Source organism: Saccopteryx leptura, chromosome 2 (genome assembly GCF_036850995.1).
Source record: "Saccopteryx leptura isolate mSacLep1 chromosome 2, mSacLep1_pri_phased_curated, whole genome shotgun sequence".
NCBI classification, from domain to species: domain Eukaryota; kingdom Metazoa; phylum Chordata; class Mammalia; order Chiroptera; family Emballonuridae; genus Saccopteryx; species Saccopteryx leptura.
In genome coordinates this window covers 113,430,539-113,448,927 of record NC_089504.1, presented here as the reverse complement: position 1 = coordinate 113,448,927, position 18,389 = coordinate 113,430,539, and the positions used below count along the sequence as shown (strand labels likewise).

The following is an 18,389-nucleotide window of genomic DNA, read 5'->3' as shown; positions in this document are numbered from 1 at the left end:
ACTTGAAGGAAACCGGCAATTTGGTGGAGAAACCCCATTCTGGTAGGCCATCAGTCAGTGACAAGTCTGTAGAGGCTATACGGGATAGCTACCTAAGGAGCCCTAAAAAATCTGTGTGTGAGCCCACATCGACCTGCACTGAGTAGGTATGAAACTGGGAGAGTTTTCCTTTTATTTGGTGCAGACTTCACATTTCTATCGTCTTTTGTTGCTTTCCTGTGACCGGTCAAAACTGCATCATGACTTTACGGACACACTGTATATTCAAACAGAACTTCTCCTCCCTGGGTTTCCTCCATCTTCGTAGCACCACTATCTGCCAAGTTCTTCATGTTGCTATCTGGGTGGCCTCCATGTTGATCTATTCATCCCACCCTCAATGTTGATTTCATCTTTAAAGCCATCTTGAATCCAGTCACTTTTCTTCCTTTACACCAGTGGTCCCCAAACTTTTTTGGGCCTCGGACCGGTTTAATGTCAGAAAATATTTTCATGGACTGGTCTTTAGCGTGGGATGGATAAATGTAACACATGACTGAGACAAGCGTCAAGAGTGAGTCTTAGACGGATGTAACAGAGGGAATCTGGTCATTTTTAAAAAATAAAACATCATTCAGACTTAAATATAAATAAAACAAAAAAATGTAAGTTATTTATTCTTTCTCTGCGGACCGGTGCCAAGTGGCCCATGGACCAATACTGGTCTGCGGCCCGGGGGTTGGGGACCACTGCTTTACACGACTATCACCTTAGACCAGCTACAATCATCTTCTGCCTAAATCATTGCATTATGTCACTTTAATTGCTTAAAGCCTGCTATATTAACTTGTTAGGGCTGCCATATGAAAGTACCACAAACCAGGTGACTCAAATAACAGAAATTAGTCTTACAGTTCTGGGGGTTAGAAGTCCGAGATCAACTTGTCAGCAGATTTCTAACTTTTGCTTGTAGGTGGCTGTCTTCCCTCTATGTTTTTACATGGTCTTTCCTCTGTGCGTCTGAGTCCTAATTTCCTCTTTTTATAAGGACATTAATCATATTGGATTAGGGTGCACCTTAATGACCTCATTTTATTACTTTAAAGATTCTATGTCCAAATATAGACACATTTTATTTATCTATTATTTTATTGTGGTAAGAACACAACATGAGTTTTATTCTCTTAACAAATTTTAAGTGTACAATAATACATTATTATTAAATATAGGTACTTAACAGAAAATTTGCACCTTTGATAAATAACTCCCCATTGTCTCCCCCCTCCAGATCCTGGCAACCACCATTCTGGTCTTTGATTTTATGAATTTGATTATTTTTTGATATCATGTAAGTGAAATAATGCAGTACTATCTTTTTATGGCTAGCTTATTTCTTTTAGTATATTGTCCTCAGAGTTTATCCATGTTGTCACATATTGAACAATTTCCTTTTTAAAAAAGCTAAATAGTATTTAATTTTATATTTATACCATATTTTCTTTATCTATTCATCTTCTGATAAAAATTTTGGTTGTTTCCATTTCCTAGATATTGTGAATAATGCTTTGATGAACATGGGAGTGTACATATCTCAGGGAGATCTGAATTTCGATTCTTTTAGAAATATATACACAGAAGTAAGATTGCTGGATCATATGGTAGTTCTATTCTTAATTTTTTGAGGAGTTCTAATACTGGTTTCCATAATGACTGCATCATTTTGCATTCCTCTTGACAATGTACAAGGGTTTTAATTTCTCCACATTCTCACTAACATTTGTTACCTTTTTAAAAATATATATATAATCGCTTCTCGGCCTTTTGGCTAAGATCAAGTGTAAAAATATATATAGTAGCCATTCTGATGTGTATAAGGTTATACTTCATTGTGGTTTTTATTTGTATTTCCCTGATGATTTATGACAGTAAGCATTTTTTTTCATACATCTGTTGATTATTTGTATGTCTTCTTTGGAAAAATGTCTATTCAGGTCCTTATCATGTTTTTTAAATTGAGTTATTAGTTTTTTGTTGTTGTTGAGTTGTATAAATTTCTTATATGTTTTAGATGTTAATTCCTTATCAGCTCTATGGTTTGTAAATATTTTCTTTCATTCTGTAGATTATCTTTTCACTCTGTTGATTGTTTCCTTTGCTGTGCCGGAAGTTTTTACTTTGATGTAATCCCATTTTTTGTTGTTATTGTTACCTGGACTTTTGGGGTAACATCCATGAAATAATTGCCAAGACCAATGTCAAAAAGCTTTTTCTGTACGTTTTCTCCTAGGGTTTTATAGTTTCAAGTGTTACATTTAAATTTTTACTCCATTTTGAGCTGTTTTTTTGTGTATAGTGTAAGATAAGTATCCAATTTTGTTCTTTTACATATGGATATTCAGTTTTCCAAACACTGTTGAAAAGACAATATTTTCCCCATTTTAGTACCCATGTTGAAGATCAATGACCATATATATATATATGAATTTATTTCTGAGACTTCTATTCCATTTTATTTGTATATATGTCTGTCTTTATGGAAGTACCATACTGTTTTGATTACTGTAGCTTCATAATATATTTTGAGATTAGAAAATGTGGTGCTTCTAGTATTGTTCTTTTTCAGGACTGATTTGGATGTTTGTGGTCTTACGTGGTTCCATATAAATTGAAGAATAGTGATTTTTTTTCTATTTTTGTAAAATATACCTTTGGAATTTTTACAGGGATTTTGTTGAATATGTACATCACTTTGCTTAGTATAAACATTTAAACAAGATTAAGTTTTTCAGTTCATAAATATAAGATGTCTCTTCATGTTTTCAGTGTCTTGTTTAATTTCTTTCATCAATGTTTTAAAGTTTTCAAAATATAAATTTTTTACCTCCTTAATTAATTTTATTTCTAAGTATTTTATTTTTTTGATACTATTGTAAATGAGACTGTGTTTCAAGGCTTTCTTAAAAATATAGTTATTGTCATTGTATAGAAATTGATGTATATTAATTTTGTATCTTACAATTTTACTGAATTGTGTATCAGTTTTAATAGATTTTTAAAATTAATTCTTTGGGGTTTTCTACATATAAGATTATGTTGTTTGCAAATAGGGACAATTTTACATCTTTTCAAATATAAATGTCTTTTTTTTTCCTTACCTAATTGCTCTCTGGCTAAAATTTCTAGAACTATGTTAGGTAGAAGTGGTAAGAGTATCCTTGCCTTCTTTCTAATACTAGAGGAGAAACTCTCAGATTTTCACTATTGAGCATAATGTTCGATTTTCTTATATGGCTTTATATTTTGAGGTATTTTTTTTCTATTGCTAGTTTGTTGAGAGTATCTTTTTAATAAAAAAGAGTGTTGGATTTTGTCAAATGCTTTTTCTGCTTCTATTTGCATATAGTTTTTATTCTTCATTCTGTTAATATGGTATATCACATTTATTGGTTTGTATATGTTGAACAATTTTTGCACCCCAAGGATAATTCTTACTTGGTGGTGGTGTATGATACTTTTAATGTGCTGTTGGATTTAGTTTGCTAGTATTTTGTTGAGGATTTTGCATCTGTGTTCATAAGGTGTTTTGCCTTGTAGTTTTCTCATGGTGTCTTGGTCTAGCTATGACATCAGGGTAATTCTGGCTTCCAAAAACTAGTTTTAAGAGATGCCCCACTTTTCCATTTTTTGGGAGAGATTGAGAAATATAGGTGCCAATTCTTCTTTAAATGTTTGGTAGAATTCATCAATGAAATCTTCTGTCCTTGGGATTTTCTTTACTGGGGAGGTTTTTGATTACTGATTTAATCTCCATGCTAGTTATAGATCTGTTTAGGCTTTCTATTTCTTCATGAGTAGATTGTAGATTTATAAAAATTTATATATTTTTTCTAGATTATCCAGTTAATTGCATATAATTGTTTCACTTAGTTGTGCCATTGATTGCTTCTCATATGTTCCCTGATTGGGGCTTGAACCAGCAACCTTGGGCTCAAACCAGTGACCTCAGAACTCCAGTGTGATGCTATCATTATTTATAGTAGTCTCTTACAACTCTTTTTACTCCTGTATTATCAGTTGTAATGTTACTTCTTTAATTTCTGATTTTATTTATTTGAGCTTTTTCTCTTTTTTCTTAGGCTAGCTAAAGGATTTTCAATTCTGCTTATTGTTTAAAAAACCCAACCTTAGTTTTGTTGACTTTTTTCTATTGTTTTTTTTTATTTTATAATTTCTTCATCTTGGTTATTTTTTATTTTCTTCCATTTTCTAACTTTGGGCCTCTTTTGTTTTTCTTTTTGTAGCTCCTTGAGGTATAACTCTGAGTTGTCTTTTGAGATCTTTCTTCTTTTTTAATGTACACATTTATTGCTACAAACTTAATATCTTAGTATTACTTTTGCCGCATTCCATAAGTTTTAATATATTTTAATTTTATTTAACTTGAAATAGTTAATGATTTCTTATTTATTCTTTAGCTCAATTGTTTTTTAGGAGTATATTGTTTAATTTTTAAATTTTTGTGAAGTTCCCAGTTTTCTCTCTGCTGTTGATTTTTAGTGTCACTTATTTATGGTCAAAGATACTAAATATAATTTTAATTGTATTAAATTTGTTGTGACTCACTTTTTTTTTGTATTTTTCCAAAGTGAGAAGTTAGGGGGGCAGGGGGTGAGTCAGATAGACTCCTGCATGTGCCCAACCAGGATCCACCCAGCATGCCTACCAGGGGGCCTTTCTGGGCGTTGTTCTGCTGCAATTGGAGCCATTCTAGCACCTGAGGCAGAGGCCATGGAGCCATCCTCAGTGCCCAGGCCAACTTTGCTCCAATGGAGCCTTGGCTGTGGGAGTGGAAGAGAGAGATAGAGAGAAAGGAGAGGAGAAAGGGTGGAGAAACAGATGGGCACTTTTTCTGTATGCCCTGGAGAGGAATCAAACCTAGGACTTCCACATGCTGAGCTGACCCTCTACCGCTGAGCCAGCCAACCAGTTGTGACTTATTTTTGACATAATTTGTGATCCATTCTGGAGAAAAATTCATGTACCCTTGGGAAGACTGTGCATTTGCTCTTTTTGGGTGGAATGTTCTGTATATGTCTTTTAAGTACAGTTTGGTCAGTAACATTGTTAAACTCCTTTGTTTCCTTATTGATCTTCTATCTAGATGTTCTAGCCAGTCCCAAAGTCTTTTACTATTGTTGTATTACAGTGTATTTCTTCCTTTAGTTCTGTCAATATTTGCTCTAAATTTAGGTGCTGAAATGCTCTGTGTATAAATGTTTATAATTGTTACATCTTCCAGTTGGCTTGGTTCTTTTATCATTATGTAATGTTCTTTGTATCTTGTGACATTGTTTGACTTAAAGTCTATTTTGATTAATTAAGTGTAGCCATTTCTTCTCTTGGTTACCAATTGCTTTGAATATCTTTCTTCATCCTTTCAGCTTCAGACAATGTGTGTTCTTAAACTTTTTAAAATTTTTTCCTTTATTATTAATTTTAATGGGGTGACATTGATTAATTAGGGTACATAGATTCAGAGAAAACATCTTGAGGTTATTTTGATATTTGATTATGTTGTATATCCATCACCCAAAGTCAAATTGTCCTCCGTCACCGTCTATCTGGTTTTCTTTGTGCCCCTCCTCTACCCTCTCCCTCTCCCCCCACCAGTAACCACCATATTCTTGTCCATGTCCCTGAGTCTCATTTTTATTTCTCACCTATGTATGGAATCATATAGTTTCTAGTTTTTTCTGACTTACTTATTTCGCTCAGGATAATGTTATCAAGGTCCATCCATGTTGTTTTAAATGATTTGATGTCATCATTTCTTATGGCTGAGTAGTATTTCATAGTATACATGTAGCACATCTTCTTTATCCATTCATCTACTGAAGGGCTTTTTGGTTGTTTCCATGTCTTTACAACCATGAACAATGCTGCAATGAATTTGCAAAACAATGCTACATGTGTATTTAAGTACCAGTGTTTGTGAGTTTTGGGGTATATACCTGGTAGAGGGATTGCTGGGTCATATGGTAGTTCTAGTCTTAATTTTTTGAAAAACCATCATACTTTCTTCCATAATAGTTGTACTATACATTTCCACCAACAGTGGATGAGGGTTCCTTTTTCTCCACAGCCTCTTCAACACTTGTTATTACTTGTCTTGTTGATAATAGCCAATCTAATAGGTGTGAGGTAGTATCTCATTGTAGTTTTGATTTACATTTCTCTAATAGCTAATGGAGATGAGCATCTTTTCATATATCTGTTGACCAGTTGTATTTCTTCCTGGGAGAAGTGTCTGTTCATGTCTTCTTCCCATTTTTTTTTGTATTGGATTGTTTGCTTGTTTGTTGTTGAGTTTTATGTATATTTTAGATATTAGGCCCTTATCTGTGCTGTTGTTTGAAAATATCATCTATTTAGTTGGCTGTCTGTTTTGCTGTCAGTTACTCTTGCTGTGCAAAAGCTTCTTAGTCTGATGTAGTCCCATTCATTTATCTTTGCCTTCACTTCCCTTGCCTTTGGAGTCAAATTTATAAAGTGCTTTTTTTTTTTTTTTTTTTCCCTGATGAATTTATTTATTTTTATTTTTATTTTTTTAAAATAAATTTTTATTAATGGTAATGGGATGACATTAATAAATCAGGGTACATATATTCAAAGAAAACATGTCTAGGTTACCTTGTCATTAAATTATGTTGCATACCCCTCGCCCAAAGTCAGATTGTCCTTCGCCACCCTCTATCTAATTCTCTGTGCCCCTCCCCCTCCCCCTAACTCTCCCCCTGTCCTCCCTCCCCCCACCCCTGGTAACCACCACACACTTGTCCATGTCTCTTAGTCTCATTTTTATGTTCCACCAATGTATGGAATCATGTAGTTCTTGTTTTTTTCTGATTTACTTATTTCACTCCTTATAATGTTATCAAGATCCCACCATTTTGCTGTAAATGATCTGATGTCATCATTTCTTATGGCTGAGTAGTATTCCATAGTGTATATGTGCCACATCCTCTTTATCCAGTCTTCTATTGAAGGGCTTTTTGGTTGTTTCCATGTCTTGGCCACTGTGAACAGTGCTGCAATGAACATGGGGCTACATGTGTCTTCACGTATCAATGTTTCTGAGGTTTTGGGGTATATACCCAGTAGAGGGATTGCTGGGTCATAAGGTAGTTCTATTTGCAGTTTTTTGAGGAACCACCATACTTTCCTCCATAATGGTTGTACTACTTTACAGTCCCACCAACAGTGAATGAGGGTTCCTTTTTCTCCACAGCCTCTCCAACATTTGCTATTACCCGTCTTGTTGATAATAGCTAATCTAACAGGGGTGAGGTGGTATCTCATTGTAGTTTTGATTTGCATTTCCCTAATAACTAATGAAGCTGAGCATCTTTTCATATATCTGTTGGCCATTTGTATCTCTTCCTGGGAGAAGTGTCTATTCATGTCTTCTTCCCATTTTTTTATTGGATTGTTTGTTTGTTTGTTGTTGAGTTTTATGAGTTCTTTGTAAATTTTGGAAATTAGGCCCTTATCTGAGCTGTTGTTTGAAAATATCATTTCCCATTTAGTTGGCTGTCTGTTTATTTTTATATCAGTTTCTCTTGCTGAGCAAAAACTTTTTATTCTGATGTAGTCCCATTCATTTATCTTTGCCTTCACTTCTCTTGCCATTGGAGTCAAGTTCATAAAATGTTCTTTAAAACCCAGGTCCATGATTTTAGTACCTATGTCTTCTTCTATGTACTTTATTGTTTCAGGTCTTATATTTAGGTCTTTGATCCATTTTGAATTAATTTTAGTACACGGGGACAGGCTGTAGTCGAGTTTCATTCTTTTGCATGTGGCTTTCCAGTTTTCCCAACACCATTTGTTGAAGAGGCTTTCTTTTCTCCATTGTGTGTTGTTGGCCCCTTTATCAAAGATTATTTGACCATATATATGTGGTTTTATTTCTGGGCTCTCTATTCTGTTCCATTGGTCTGAGTGTCTATTTTTCTGCCAATACCATGCTGTTTTGATTATTGTGGCCCTATAATATAGTTTAAAGTCAGGTATTGTAATGCCCCCAGCTTCATTCTTTTTCCTTAGGATTGTTTTGGCTATTCGGGGTTTTTTATAGTTCCATATAAATCTGATGATTTTTTGTTCCATTTCTTTAAAAAATCTCATAGGGATTTTGATGGGAATTGCATTAAATTTGTATATTGCTTTGGGTAATATGGCCATTTTGATTATATTTATTCTTCCTATCCAAGAACAAGGAATATTTTTCCATCTCATTGTATCTTTTTCGATTTCCCTTAACAATGCTTTGTAATTTTCATTATATAGGTCCTTTACATTCTTTGTTATGTTTATTCCTAGGTATTTTATTTTTTTTGTTGCAATCGTGAAGGGGATTATTTTTTTGAGTTCGTTTTCTAATATTTCATTGTTGGCATAGAGAAAGGCTATGGACTTCTGTATGTTAATTTTGTATCCTGCGACCTTACTGTATTGGTTTATTGTTTCTAATAATCTTTTTGTGGAGTCCTTCGGGTTTTCGATGTATAGGATCATATCATCAGCAAAAAGTGATACCTTTACTTCTTCTTTTCCGATTGGATGCCTTTTATTTCTTTGTCTTGTCTGATTGCTCTGGCCAGAACTTCCAGCACCATGTTAAATAAGAGTGGAGAGAGTGGACAACCCTGTCTTGTTCCTGATTTAAGGTAGAAAGTCCTCAGTTTTATGCCGTTTAAAATGATGTTGGCTGATGGTTTATCATATATGGCCTTTATCATGTTGAGATATTTTCCTTCTATACCCATTTTGTTGAGAGTCTTAAACATAAAATTGTGTTGTATTTTATCAAAAGCCTTTTCTGCATCTATTGATAAGATCATGTGGTTTTTGTTCTTTGTTTTGTTGATATGGTGTATTACGTTAACCATTTTGCGTATGTTGAACCATCCTTGAGATTCTGGGATGAATCCCACTTGATCATGATGTATTATTTTTTTAATATGTTGTTGTATTCGGTTTGCCAGTATTTTGTTTAGAATTTTAGCATCTGTATTCATTAGAGATATTGGTCTGTAGTTTTCTTTCTTTGTGCCATCCTTGCCAGGTTTTGGTATGAGGGTTATGTTGGCCTCATAAAAAGTGTTTGGAAGTATTGCTTCTTCTTCAATTTTTTGGAAGACTTTGAGTAGAATAGGAACCAAGTCTTCTTTGAATGTTTGATAGAATTCACTAGTATAACCGTCTGGGCCTGGACTTTTATTTTTGGGGAGGTTTTTAATAGTTTTTTCTATTTCCTCCCTGCTGATTGGTCTGTTTAGGCTTTCTGCTTCTTCATGACTCAGTCTAGGAAGGTTGTATTGTTCTAGGAATTTATCCATTTCTTCTAGATTGTTGTATTTGGTGGCATATAATTTTTCATAGTATTCTACAATAATTCTTTGTATATCTATGATGTCTGTGGTGATCTCTCCTCTTTCATTTTGGATTTTATTTATTTGAGTCCTGTGCCTTTTTTCCTTGGTGAGTCTTGCCAAGGGTTTGTCAATTTTGTTGATCTTTTCAAAGAACCAGCTCCTTGTTTTATTGATTTTTTCTATAGTTTTTCTGTTCTCTATTTCATTTATTTCTGCTCTGATTTTTATTATCTCCTTTCTTCGGCTGGTTTTGGGTTGTCTTTGTTCTTCTTTTTCTAGTTCCTTAAGGTGTGAAGTTAAGTGGTTTACTTCGGCTCTCTCTTGTTTGTTCATATAGGCCTGAAGTGATATGAACTTTCCTCTTATTACTGCTTTTGCTGCATCCCAGAGATTCTGATATGTCGTATTTTCATTTTCATTTGTCTGTATGTATCTTTTGATCTCTGCGCTTATTTCTTCTTTGACCTATTCATTTTTTAGAAGTATGTTGTTTAGTTTCCACATTTTTGTGGGTTTTTCCCCCTCTTTTTTGCAGTTGAATTGTAGTTTCAAGGCTTTATGATCAGAAAATATGCTTGGTACAATTTCAATTTTTCTAAATTTGCTGATATTGTCTTTGTGGCCCAACATATGGTCAATTCTTGAGAATGTTCCATGTACACTAGAGAAAAATGTATACTCTGTCGCTTTGGGATGAAGTGTCCTGTAGATGTCTATCATATCCAGGTGTTCTAGTATTTCGTTTAAGGCCACTATATCTTTATTGATTCTCTGTTTGGATGACCGATCTAGAGCCGTCAGCGGAGTATTGAGGTCTCCAAGTATGATTGTATTTTTGTTAGTTTTTGTTTTAAGGTCAATAAGTAGCTGTCTTATATATTTTGGTGCTCCTTGGTTTGGTGCATATATATTAAGGATTGTTATGTCTTCTTGATTCAGTGTCCCCTTAATCATTATGAAGTGACCATTTTTGTCTCTGAGTACTTTTTCTGTCTTGTAGTCAGCATTATCAGATATGAGTATTGCTACACCTGCTTTTTTTTGGGTGTTGTTTGCTTGGAGTATTGTTTTCCAGCCTTTCACTTTGAATTTGTTTTTATCCTTGTTGCTTAGATGTGTTTCTTGTAGGCAGCATATAGTTGGATTTTCTTTTTTAATCCATTCTGCTACTCTGTGTCTTTTTATTGGTAAGTTTAATCCATTTACATTTAGTGTAATTATTGACACTTGTGGGTTCCCTACTGCCATTTTATAAATTGCTTTCTGTTAGTTTTGTATCTAGTTTGATTCTTCTCTTTTGTTTTTCTATCATTTGTTTCTGTTTGTTTGTGTTCCATACTTCTTTCCTCTGTTGCTACCTTTTTTAAGTCATGTGTTTTTGTGGTGGTTATTTCTAGGGTGGTTTCCATTAAGTAATGAAAAGGGTACCTACCATATTCATTGTAGTACCCTATCTTATAAGTATTTCTGCACTTCATCGTCCTTTGCTACTGTTAATCTCCATTCTCTCCCCCCTTTTTTTTCCTTTGTTGTCACAGTTTAAGTTTGGTTTTATTGTGTTCTTGGTGGAGCTGTTACTTGTGGTGTTGTTTTCTTTTGTTCTTTGAATCTGGTTGGAAAACCCCCTTTAGTATTTCCTGGAGTGGGGGCTTTCTCGTGATAAATTCTCTCATCTTTTCTGTATTTGTGAATGTTTTTATATCTCCTTCATACTTGAAGGATAGCTTTGATGGGTATAGTATTCTTGGCTGAAAGTTCCTCTCTTTCAGGGCTTTAAATATTGGGGTCCACTCTCTTCTAGCTTGTAGAGTTTCTGCTGAGAAATCTGATGATAATCTAATAGGTCTTCCTTTATATGTTGTACTCTTCTTTTCCCTGGCTGCCTTGAGAATTTTTTCTTTGTCATTGGTTTGTGTCAACTTTATTATGATGTGCCTTGGAGTGGGTTTGTTGGGTTTAAGAAAACTCGGTGTTCTGTTTGCTTCTTGAATTTGAGGCTTTAGTTCTTTCCACAGGCTTGGGAAGTTCTCGTCTATTATTTGTTTGAGTATATTCTCCATTCCATTTTCTTTCTCTTCTCCCTCTGATATACCTATTATTCTTATGTTATTCTTTCTGATGGAGTCAGATAATTCCTGTAGGGCTTTCTCATTTTTTATTATTTTTGAGTCTCTTTCTTCTTCTCTCTGTTGTGCCTCAAGTTGTTTGTCTTCTATTTCACTAATCCTATCTTCAATCTGGGTTGTTCTGCTAGCTAAGCTTGTTACCTCGTTTTTCAGCTCGTGAATTGAGTTTTTCATTTCTGTTTGATTTGTTTTTATAGTTTCAATTTCCTTGGTAATATATTCTTTGTGTTCATTGAGTTGTTTTCTGATCTCCCTATATTGCCTTTCTGTGTTTTCTTGTATATCTCTGAGTATTTTTAAGATTTCTATTTTAAATTCTCTGTCATTTAGCTCCAAGGCTTCCAATATGTTAAGTCTTTTCTCCATAGATTTTTCCACATCTATTTGTGCTACCTCTCTTTCTTTTGTATCCATAATATTCGATTTCCTCTTTCTTATTGGCATCTGAGGGTGGTCTTGTTGATAGCACTAATTAGAATTAATAAAGAGTAAAAAGTAAAAAAAAAAAAAACAAAAACAACAACAACAAAAAAAAAACACCAAAGGATAAAACACCCCACAAAAAAAAGCAGTAATAATTTATTATTTCCCCCTTTTTTTTTCTTTCTTCTCCTTCCCTCCTCTCCCCTCCTCAGGGAAATATTGTGCCTATAATGGAGGGCCTGGTTTGCGGTGAAGAGTTCAAGGGGCAAAAAAAAAGGGGAGTAGGGACCTACTAAATGCAAAAAAAAAAAAAAAAAAAAAAAGGAAGAAAATCTTAGACAAGCATAAGTTGATCTGCCTGTGGGTGATGGTCAACTAAGAGATATAATGAGAGGGATAAGAGGGAACCAGAAAAAAGGACAAAAAAAGGAATAATAAAGAAGAAAATAATAAAAATAATAAGTAAAAATCTGTTGTATTAAGTGGAGCGAAGACCAAATACAATGGAGACCTTGGGTTGGGAGGACCCAAAATGCCACAAAAATAAACTAACAAGAAAAAAACAAAAACAAAAGCGAAAAAGAAAAATAAAGCCAAAAAAAGCCTTGAGTCCCAAATTAACTAATTTGTTCGTGATTGAGGATTAAATGGGAGGAAAGTAAAACGAGAAAAGAAAAAACGAATAGAAAGGAAAAAATAAGAAAAAGAGAAAAACGAAGGAAGAAATAAAAAAGGAAGAGAAAAAAACAAAATAAAGCAAAACAACAACAACAACAAAAAAAAAAACAAAAGAGGAGAGAGTGAGAGTTAAGTGTCCTGGAGTATAACCCCAAAGGAGGGTGAGGATGAAGAAGAGAAATAAAATGTAACACTTATGGGTAGTGTAGTTCAAGAAAAGGGAAGCATAAGATGGGCAGAGAATAGAAGGACCGAGGTGGAGGAAATAAAGGCAATAGGATAGAAGAAACAAACAACAACAACAACAACAACAACAACAAAAAATTAGTGGAACAAGTTGTAAAGTCTGTGGATTTTTCTTGATTTTGAGATGTTAACTTCTTCCTTTTTCTTTTCTCTCCCTCTTCCTGGTCGGTGACTCTACCCTAGGCTCTGCCCCTGTGTCACATTTAGGTAGGGATTTGCAGTTGATGGGATTCTATGGCAATGTCATATAATTGGCTTTAGTCTTGCTGGTAGTCAAGGCTTGTTGGCGTTTGCAGGGTCCAACGATGAGAGAGTTTGCTTTCGTGGATTCTCTCTCCTAGTCCCCCCTTCCTGAATTAGCAGCCTGGTGATCCAGCTATAAGGCTGCCACTGCTTCTGCGTGGGGAGTAAGAGGCTCAAAGAGCTGGGAAATCCCCACTCTATCCCCACTCAGTGCAAGGCTTTGGGAAGGGCTCTGGCAGTCAGGGCCTCCAGTGTAATCAGGCGGGGGTGGGAGTCAATTGTTGTCAAGGTGACTGTTCAGCGCCTAGCATTCAGTTGGACCTCTCAACCCAGGCTTTCCACACTTTGTAGCCTGTTTTGGCTGGTAAGAAGAGGCACTAGTCTCTGCTTGCGACTAGTGTAGTATAGATCTTATTATCTGCCAAGTCCTTCTTGTTAGCGTTTATCCCTGAATATGGAGGCTCTATCAATCAGAAGTTGCCCCCGCCCCTTTAGCGAGAGGCACTAAAAAATATCACGCCTCTTGTCTTGGGTCGGTGAACTGAGAGAGATCTTATCAATTAGAACCGAGGGTGCGCAGATTTCACGGGTTAAGTTAATTTTAGTAATTGGGTCGCAGCTGTGCTCCCGAAGGTATTTCAGGCTGCCTGCGCGCGCCCCTCCCCCAACGCTTGATTGTTAGCTTGAATGGCTGGGTGAGGTGCCCCGCCCGCGGAGAGAATCTCCCTAGTAGGGAATACCGCCCTGGGGCCTCTCCCGCTCCCCGTGCGCGGGCCGCTTGGAACGTTAGCGGTGCTCGGTCTGCAATGCTCGGTCTGCAACCAGACCGGGCGCGTGCCAGCGGCTGCTCGCCGCTCCAGAGTGTGGGCGGTGCTCGCTCTGCAACCGACCCGGGCACTGCTCGCGGCGGCCGGCGGCTGCGGCTGGCGGCGGCGGCTGGCGGCAGCGGCTGGCAGCGGCCGCTCGCGGCTGCTGCTCACGGCTCCCGAGTGCGGGATGACTTACCACAGGCGCACTTCCTCGCGGCTTGAATGAACATCCCTGCGGTAGCTTCCTCCACACCCTCGTCTCTCAGATTCAAGTGATAACAGTCCTTTTGCTTTCAGTTTGTGTGGAACTCCGTAATGCCCCGAAGATAAATTTTCCTGTTTCTTGGTGATAAATTTGTTGAGATTTTGGGGAGATCTGTCGGACGCGCTGCTCACGGCGCCATTTCCGTGACGGCCCCTCTATAAAGTGCTTTTTATGGTCAAGGTTCATGAGTTTAGTACCTATGTTTTCATCTATGTAATTTATTGTTTCAGGTCTTATATTTAGGTCTTTGATTCATTTTAAATTAATTTTAGTAGAAGGGGACAAACTGTAGTCGAGTTTCATTCTTTTGCATGTGGCTTTCCAGTTTTCCCAGCACCATTTATTGAAAAGCTTTCTTTTCTCTATTGTGTGTTGTTGGCCCCTTTATCAAAGATTATTTGACCATATATATGTGGTTTTATTTCTGGGCTCTCTATTCTGTTCCATTGGTCTGACTGTCTATTTTTCTGCCCATACTATGCTGTATTATCATGGCTCTATAATATAATTTGAAATCAGATATTGTAATGCCCCCAGCTTTGTTGTTTTTCCTTAGGATTACTTTGGCTTTTTGGGGTTTTTTATATTTCCATATAAACCTGATAATTTTTTGTTTCATTTCTTTAAAAAAATGATATTGGAATTTTGATAGGAATTGCATGAAATTTGTATATCACTTTGGGTAATATGGTCATTTGACTATATTTATTCTTCCTATCCAAGAACAAGGAATATTTTTCCATTTCATTGTATCTTTTTCGATTTCCTTTAACAATGCTTTGTAGTTTTCATTATCTACGTCCTTTATATTCTTTGTTATGTTTATTCTTAGGTATTTTATTTTTTTGTTGCAACCATGAAGAGGATTATTTTTTTGAGTTCATTTTCTGATGTTTCATTGTTGGCATCTAGGAAGGCAATAAACTTTTGTATATAAATTATCAATAATTTTATGTCCTGCAACCTTACTGTATTGGTTTATTATTTCAGTAGTCGTTCTGTGGAGTCTTTGGGGTTTTCAATGTATAGGATTATATCATCTGCAAAAAGTGAAACCTTTACTTCTTCTTTCCCAATATGAATGCCTTTTATTTTTTTTATCTTGTCTGCTTGCTCTGGCTAGAACTTCCAGCACTATGTTAAATAAGAGTGGAGAGAGTGGACAACCTTGTCTTGTTCCTAATTTTAGAGGAAAATTCCTAAGTTTTATGCCATTTAATATGATGTTAACTGATGGTTTATCATACATAGCCTTTATTATATTGAGATATTTTCCTTCTATACCCATTTTGTTGAGTGTTTTAAACATAAAATGGTGATCTATATAATCAAATGCCTTTTCTGCATCTGTTGATAGGATTATATGGTTTTGTTCTGTGTGGTTTTTTTTTTGTTTTTTTTTTACAGATAGAGAGTCAGAGAGAGGGACAGACAGGGACAGACAGACAGGAACGGAGAGAGATAAGAAGCACCAATCATCAGTTTTTCATTGTGACACCTTAGTTGTTCATTGATTGCTTTCTCATATGTGCCTTGACCGTGGACCTTCAGCAGACCGAGTAACCCCTTGCTCGAGCCAGCGACCTTGGGTCCAAGCTGGTGAGCTTTGCTCAAACCAGATGAGCTCACGCTCAAGCTGGCAATGTTGGGGTCTCGAACCTGGGTCCTCGGCATCGCAGTCCAATGCTCTATCCACTGCGCCACCGTCTGGTCAGGCTCGTGCTGTGTTTTGTAGATGTGGTGTATTACGTTAACCGCTTTATGTATGTTGAACCCTCCTTGAGATTCTGGGATGAATCCCTCTTGATCATGATGAATTATTTTTTTAATGTGTTGTTGTATTCGATTTGCTAGTATTTTGTTTAGTATTTTAGCATCTGTAGTCATTAGAAATATTGGTCTGTAGTTTTCTTTTTTTGTGCTGTCCTTACCAGGTTTCAGTATGAGTGCTATTTGTCCTCATAAAATGTGTTTGGAAGTATTGCTTCTTCTTCAATTTTTTGGAAGACTTTGAAGTAGAATAGGAACCAAGTCTTCTTTGAATGTTTGATAGAATTCACTAGTATTGCCATTTGGCTCTGGACTTTTATTTTTGGGGAGGTTTTTGATAGTTGTTTGTATTTCCTCCCTGCTTATGGGTCTGTTTAGACTTCCTGCTTCTTCATGACTCAGTCTGGAAATATTGTATTGTTCTGGGAATTTATCCATTTTTTCTAGATTGTTAAATTTGGTGGCATATAGTTTTTTATAGTATTCTACAATAATTCTTTGTATATTTATGATATCTGTGGCGATTTCTCCTCTTTTATTTTGAATTTTGTTTATATGAGTCCTTCTCTTTTTTCCTTAGCGAGTCTTTCCAAGGGTTTGTCAATTTTGTTGATTTTTTCAAAGAACCAGCTCCTTGTTTTATTGATTTTTTCTATAGTTTTTCTGTTCTCTATTTTGTTTATTTCTGCACTGATTTTTTATTATTTCCTTTCTTCTGCTAGTTTTGGGTTGCCTTTGTTCTTCTTTTTCTAGTTCCTTAAGATGTGAAGTTAAGTGGTTTACTTGGGCTCTCTCTTGCTTGTTCATATAGGCCTGTAGTGATACGAACTTCCCTCTTATTACTGCTTTTGCTGCATCCCAGAGTTTCTGATATGTCACATTGTTATTTTTGTTTGTCTGTATGTATTTTTTGATCTCTGCTTTTATTTCTTTTTTGACCCATTCATTTTTTAAAAGTATGTTGTTTAATTTCCACATTTTTGTGGATTTGTTTACCTCTTTTTTTGCAGTTGAATTCTAGTTTCAAAGCTTTATGGTCAGAGAATGTGATTGGTATAATTTCTGAATTTGTTGATGTTATTTTTGTGGCCCCACATATGGTCAATTCTTAAGAATGTTCCATGTATACTGGAGAAAAATGTATACTCTGACACTTTGGGATGAAATGTCCTGTAGATGTCTATCATATCCAATTGTTCTAATGTTTTGTTTAAGGCCAACATTTTTTTTTAATTAATTTTCTGTTTGGATGAACGATATAGAGCAGTCAGTGGTGTATTGAGGTCTCCAAGTATGATTGTATTTTTGTTGGTTTTTATTTTTAGGTCAGTCAGTAGCTATCTTATATATTTTGATGCTCCTTGGTTTGGTGCATATATATTAAGAAGTGCTATGTCTTCTTGATTCAATATTCCCTTTATCATTATGAAATGACCATCTTTGTCTCTGATTCCCTTTGCTGTCTTGTAGTTAACATTTTTAGATTTGAGTATGGCTACACCTGCTTTTTTTGGATGTTATTTCCTTGGAGTATTGTTTTCCAACCTTTCACTTTGAATTTACTTTTATCCTTGTAGCTTAGATGTGTTTCTTGAAGGCAGCATACAGTTGGATTTTCTTTCTTCATCCATTCTGCTACTCTGTGTCTTTTTATTGGTTAGTTCAATCCATTTACATTTAGTGTATTTATTGACTCTTGAGGGTTTCCTATTACCATTTTATATATTGCTTTTTGATAGGTTTGTATCTTGTTTGGTTCTTTTCTTTTTTTTCTATCATTTGTTTTTGTTTGGTTGTAATTTATACTTTTTTCTTCTGTTACTTTTTTTCAGTCCATGTGCTCTGTGGTGATTTAATCAGAAATTAAGAAATGGAAGATGATGTCAGAGAAATGGCGCCGTAAGGAGTGATCCTGATAAATCTCCCCCAAAATTCAACAAGATCTTCAACCAGAGACAAAAAAATCCATCCTTGGAGCCTCCAGAAGTTCCACTCTAAACGTGAAGGTATGATTGAGCGAAAAGTTGACTAAATATATAATCAACCCCAAAGGAAATAAGGAAGAATAAACACTCCGCCTTCCTCACTAACCTAAATATGGGCTTCTTTCACTGGGAACTGAGAATATAGGAACTAAGGCAGGCATAGGATGTGAATAGACCCAGACTGCGGCACAAATGTCTGAACCTGGCTGTGGCACAGACATCCAAGCCAAGGAAAAACTGTGCTTGTGGCAACCTAGTCAACACAAGCTAACGCTCGTGCCAAACGCAGACAAAGAAAGGCACTTGGGACAGCCATCCGCCCCAATCTCCTGGTTGGCGCATGCAGATAGTGGGCGAGAGAGTCCTCCTAGAGCCCCAGGAGTGGGCGTCTGTGTTACTGGACAGAGGGGCAGGGTCAGAGGCCTTTC

The 18,389-nt window shown here is 35.9% G+C and overlaps 1 long non-coding RNA gene across 1 annotated transcript in view; it reads left to right on the top strand.

Moving 5' to 3' along the window:
• The window catches only part of LOC136393086 (uncharacterized), a 32,280-nt gene extending 14,314 nt beyond the window's left edge, over positions 1 to 17,966 (top strand). Inside the window, exon 3 of the long non-coding RNA XR_010749033.1 lies at positions 17,809 to 17,966. This is a non-coding gene — a long non-coding RNA (uncharacterized lncRNA). The remainder of the gene's footprint in view (positions 1 to 17,808) is intronic.
• Positions 17,967 to 18,389: the final 423 nt, after the last annotated feature.